The sequence below is a fragment of the Lactuca saligna genome, chromosome 9 (genome assembly GCF_052625555.1).
Source record: "Lactuca saligna cultivar CGN05327 chromosome 9, ASM5262555v1, whole genome shotgun sequence".
Taxonomy (NCBI): domain Eukaryota; kingdom Viridiplantae; phylum Streptophyta; class Magnoliopsida; order Asterales; family Asteraceae; genus Lactuca; species Lactuca saligna.
Window position 1 is genome coordinate 79,451,654 of NC_136425.1, and position 6,008 is coordinate 79,457,661.

Consider the following 6,008-nt stretch of genomic DNA (forward strand, 5'->3'; position numbering starts at 1 on the left):
AAGGGATTGATATTGTAATTATAAGATAGTTACAAAGTTGGGCTTAAGATCCATAAGGAAGAAATTGACGAATTCTATATGGGAGTCCATATAGAAATTGTCCAAGGTGTTGGATAAGGTGTCTAAGTCCATAACTTATTTGGTATATACTTGACCCGTCCCAGCATGGTCCATTTGGGTTGCACTTCACCCAAACTATTTATGGATAATTTTATGAGAATTGTATACTTACGGTTTATTAATATATTATAAGTTATAATATATTAATATAAAGTCATGTTATTTAATTATTTTTAATCTTGAATTAATTATGAATTAATTTAGTGATTAAAAGGAAGATTAATTAAATCATGGGCTATTATATTTATATGGTGTGGGCTAATACTCATTTGTTAATGGGCTAAGCTTATGAGGAAGTCCATGGAGCTTTTAACCCATGGATCCTTGGAAAGGAGAAGACATGGGTTATTAGGGTTTTACACTAACCATGCACACTATATAAGCAAGCTTATGTTGCATGAAATAGCACCCTAGAGTGTGTGTGTAAGGTGTGGCCGATTTCTAAGAGTGTGTATACTCTCTCATAAAGTTTTCCAAGTTTGTGGTGATTTGTGATTTCCATTTGAGGCATTCACATTATTGGTGCTTGGCTCTCAAACTCCAAGGAATCAACACTCATCAAAAGGTATGTAATTCATCTAGTGCCTTTTACGTTTGAAAAGTTCCCCATGCCATGCTAGATAAGTTAAAAACCTTGGAAAACAAATTTTGCATGTATTTAGACAAACATAGATCCAAGATTTATTAGTGTTGCATGTACACTTAGGAAGTGTTAGAATGCTCAAAACCTAACACAAGGGACCTTCTAGAATAATCTTTAGGCTACTTAAGGACTAAGCAATTGGATTAGGGTTTTCATGTTGAAAACCCTAGTCGCCTAAACTATATAACGACCCCTAAGGCTTCCAAAAATGTGGCTAAGCATTCCTAAGAGAATATTGGACGTTTCTGGTGCCTCTCCTCTCTCTCTTGTTCATCCTTGTTGCTAATGGTGTTTGTGGCTCCATTAGAGGTGCAACACTTAGGGCACTAGGCTTTAAGAAGTTAGGATCAAGAAGGTTTGTGATTGTTATTGCTACATAACAATCAAGGTAAGATCTAAATCGTAAGTATATGTTAATTTCATTTATAGTATGCTAGATCTAGGGTTTATTGCTTTGGTATTCAATGTTGTATGTTTAAATTAGAAAAACCTAGATCAAAGCAATTAGGGTTGCATGAACACCATAAGATTGATGTTATGCTCATACCCCATCAGATTTGACCAATGGAGACTAGAAATGTGAATAAAGGTGACATGGGAAAAGGTGGGAGAACCACTTGCTATTACTTTATGATTAAGATAATAAAATATCTTTATGACCTTTAAATATTATTTTATACAAATGAGTGTTTTATATTTAATAAAGGTTAATTAAGTGGATAAAATATGAGTTTAGGAGGTCTAAGATGTGAAAAATATGAGTTTGATGGAAATCCGATGTCAAAAACTCTTAAAAATGACGAAAAGTCTAAAAACTGCCAAAAATCCGGAGTGGTGTCCGAGAGGGTTCGCTGAGAGAGGGTTTGCTACGAGAGGGTTCGCTATGAGAGGTTTCGATGTGAGAGGGTTCGCTGCAAGAGGGTTCACTGCGAGAGGGTTCTGTGCGAGAGGGTTCGCTGTGAACATGTCGTTTCCTATTTTCTCCTCCCATTTCGAGTGGTTTTCAAAAAATTGAAGGTTTGGGATGGTATGGGTTTTTATGGAAAATGTTGGAAATGTGATTCTTGTTACTAAGAGAGATTTGGGAGACATTTGAGAGAGAGATAGATAGAGAGAGAGAGAGAGAGATTGAGAGAGATTTTGTTTGTAGTCTTTGTTATGGTTTTGCCTCGTAGTGTTAGGATTATGAACTTCACTACGCCGTTGTATGAGTGTTATTTATCTCGAAGGATACGTAGTTCAATTTTATCGAGTTGTTACATTACCCAACCTACTTAGGGTTTATACTGATAATTGGTAAATTCCGAGTGATACTTCATTTTAAAATTGTAAGTTGTACATTAGGAAACATAGTGCAAACCCTAACGTACTAGTACTGGTCGAGTTAACCAGATTGACTTGTTGACTTTGTTTAACCCAAAGTTGATGGTTGTCACACCTCTGTGTGGGAACAAGGTTATCGTGGGCATGGATTGGTTGAGCCCTAATGGGGCAGTGATCAACTGTGAACAACATTTATTTCGGGTTCGGGCCCTATGTAGGGGAGTTTGGTGATTCAGGGAGAGAGACCACAACGTGGGCTGATTATGTGTTTTGTAGCAAGGGCCAGACGTTATCTTCATCAGGGTTGTTCGGGTTTTGTCGCCTATGTCATGGATAACCGGGATAAGGGTAAGGCGACCGTGGATGATGTGTTTGTAACATCCCAAATTTCGAGTCCAAAATTTTTGTTTTAGTTAAGTAATTATAAGACTGGTCACTGAAAACATTGTCTATAACATATCAAACCATAAATCATCAAAACATTTCTCAAAGTTAAAACATCGAATAGTAATAAATGTCAGAGTACAATCCCATGAATCACATAATGTGGAAATTTGATGTGCGTGTGATATGCAGCTACCATACCGGCCCCTTCCCCTTCGATGAAGAGGTGCCTAAAACAAAACTGAAAACGATAAGCACGAAGCTTAGTGAGTTCCCCCATCATACCAAACACATACAATAATACACTGTCAGGCAATTCAAGGGCGCCTGACTTACCCATGTCAAGCCGTTATGGGATGCTTGACTTACCCATCGGTCTATCTCACCCGACTACCGGGGACTATTTCACCCCTACTGCTACCATGTAATAATATAACATAGAAATAATGCTAGACAGTGCTGGGGTGCCTGACCTACCCAGGTCAAGCCGTTCTGGGGTGCTTGACATACCCTTCGGCCCTTACGTCCAACATATGAGGAATATTTCACCTCCTACTACTACTTTCGCATATAACATATCATACTAGCACATAAACATATCAGGTAGTAGCAAACCTAAATGAATATCACAAAGACAATCATCCCATATACAACTCCTACTGGTTGGTCGGCATTGAGGCCATAGACCCACTTCTACTGGAAGGTAACTCACCTTGTGATACTGTGTGTCTAACTCGCAGAAGCGGTCCCTAACAGCTTCCCCCGAAGAATCCCGCCTATCATGAACATATTAATACTAAATCAGAGTCTATAACATTATTTAGGGTAAAATGACCATTTGACCCTTTTGGCCCAATTTGAGAATATTCAAAAGACCCCACTCTAGCACATTAAATCCAACGCACTAATGACCCATCAAGATTCCCTAAAGGTCCACTAATGGACCAATTTTCCAAATTGGGCACACCCTTTAGATGGGCCATTTTTCATAATTTCTACTAAGCCTTTAGCCTAAAAAAAATAATCCAAATGGCCCAACATGGCCCAAGGGCCCAACGGTTCTAACTCCAGATCCCTAGGCCTAAACTTATGCTTTATAGTGGGCTATGAGGCCCAAAAGTCCAGGTCCAACCTTCTAAGGCCTGAAAACCCAAGGAGTCCACTCTTCATTCATACGTGCGACGTATCTAGCACATACGCTCGACGTACATTGGCATTGACCTGATACTGAAAGTTGACCCAGTACATGCGGTGTACCAAGGAGTACACCCAGCGTACTGGCCAACTTCCTTGGGGCTTCATCCATGACTTAATCCATTCAACCTTTATGTCTAAAATGCAGATCCAGTTCCTTTTAGACTTACTGGATCTTGGTGGTTAAGCCAAAACCATGCAACATTGGGCCATTAGTGGACCTTTAGGGAATCTTGATGGGTCATTTAACCTGTCGATTCCCTAAAGGTCCACTTTATGACCAGCTAGCCCTTGCATGGTTTTGGCTTAACCACCAAGATCCAATTTTTATGACTCTAGGTGCTTCCAATAGTCCAAAAGGACAACTCTTAAGCTCTGGAATCGACCATACTCAAACACTCCCAAAAATGGGGTCCAAAAAGGACATAAAATCCCAAATAAACAAATCTAAGCATACAATGAGTATGGAGCTTGATACCTCAAAAGAGTTAGAAATGGTGTCAACCCTCTGGATCTACAAGCTCTTGGTGGATCATTGCTTCTTCTTCAAGCTCCTTTCTTCTCTTCTCACTAAAATAACACACAAACACTCTCAACAATGGCTTTTAGAACACAAAAGGACACAAAATGAGCTAGGGTTTTTGTGGTGGCTGGGTAGGAGTGAAGGGAGGTTGAACCAACAGGGGGGTTATGTTCTTTATATAGGGAGCAACTAAAATTTTAGGGTTTAAGGGCCTGCACATGTACGCTGGACGTACTCCTTGTACGTTGGCGTATATGCTTGGCCTCTGCGTTTCCTTTCCACGAGTATGCTGGGCATAATAGTCTTTGTACACCCAGCGTACGTAGCTCCCTCAGCCCATTGGCAGGGCCCAAAGATCAAAGTCCAACCCAAACCACACCACACTTCAATTTTAATGAATAATAATAATACTTGGAAAAACTCGGGTGCTACAGTGTCGATCATGCAAGACTATCAGGATGTGTTCCTAGAGGATTTTCTAGGGTACCTCTAGAGAGGCAGGTGGAGTTCAGTATTTATTTGGTTCCAGGTGTGGTTCCGATAGTTAAAGAACTGTATCGGTTGGCTCCTCCGAAGGTATAGTAGTTGTCTACACAACTACAGGAGCTGTTAGACAAAGGATTTATTAGGCCGAGCATTTCGCCTTGGGTAGCCCCAATTCTAATTATGAAGACGAAGGACGGGTCTGCTCATATGTGTATCGACTATTAGGAGTTGAATAAGGTAATAGTGAAGAACCGTTATCCCCTCTCGAGGATTGATGATCTTTTCGGCCAATGTCAGGGTGCATCTTGGTTCTCCAAGATTGATTTGCGACCGGGTTATCATCAAATGTGAGTCTGGGATGAGGATGTATAGAAGATGTCTTTCCAGACTTGATGCGGTCATTATGAGTTCATGGTGGTGCCTTTTAGGCTCACCAATGTTGCAGTCGCATTCATGGATCTCATGAACCACGTGTGCAGAGTGCAGACTGATGTTGGATTGGTTTGTGATAGTATTCATCGATGATATTGTAACATCCCATTTTCATGTAGCTTCAAACTCATCCCTCAGATTTTAATTATGTCATCTCTAGCGCTTGGTTGGAAGGATATGGCAAGAACAGATCATGCATGCAAAGGTGGCAGCTCGGTGTGTACGCCCAACGTACGAGGTTAAATGGTCGCGGGTGTCGGAAGACGTATGCCTAGCATATGCTCAGTAGCACAAAACCCTAATTTTAGGGTCAAACGCTATATAAAGATGATGAGGACTGGAACACTAGCCCCTTATCAACCTCCCCAACCTCAGAAAAATCCTAGAATGTCTTCTCCACTCATTCTTGTGTGATTTTAACGTTGAGAAGCCCATTTTGGTGATTTTTAAGCTTGGAAGAGGAAATAAGAAATTGACAAGGAAGAACTTGTGAAGTTGGAGCTCATAGATTTGGATTAACATCATCATTTGGGACTCTTTGGAGGTATAAAGTTCATAACTTTCCTCAATAATTCTTAGATCTAGTGTGGTTTGATTTTGAAGTCATTTTGGTCCCAAGTATAGAACTTTTTGGTTCAAATCCGATTTTTGGACTTAGAGTTGCCACTCTCAGTTTAAAATGAGTCCCTAAGGTAGAAAGTTGCCATCTTGAATGTGTTATTGGATTCATGCATGAGTTAAGATCATTTCTATGAGAATGGAATGCTATTTTGGAGTTTGGGCTTATTAGGGTCATGCAAAGTCACCAAGTCAGTGACTTTATGTATTAGGATGTTGAAAAGGGCTTGGATCTGTGATTGTAGCTTCTGGACTGGAGTATTAAGCACTTAATGGGGAAGTGAC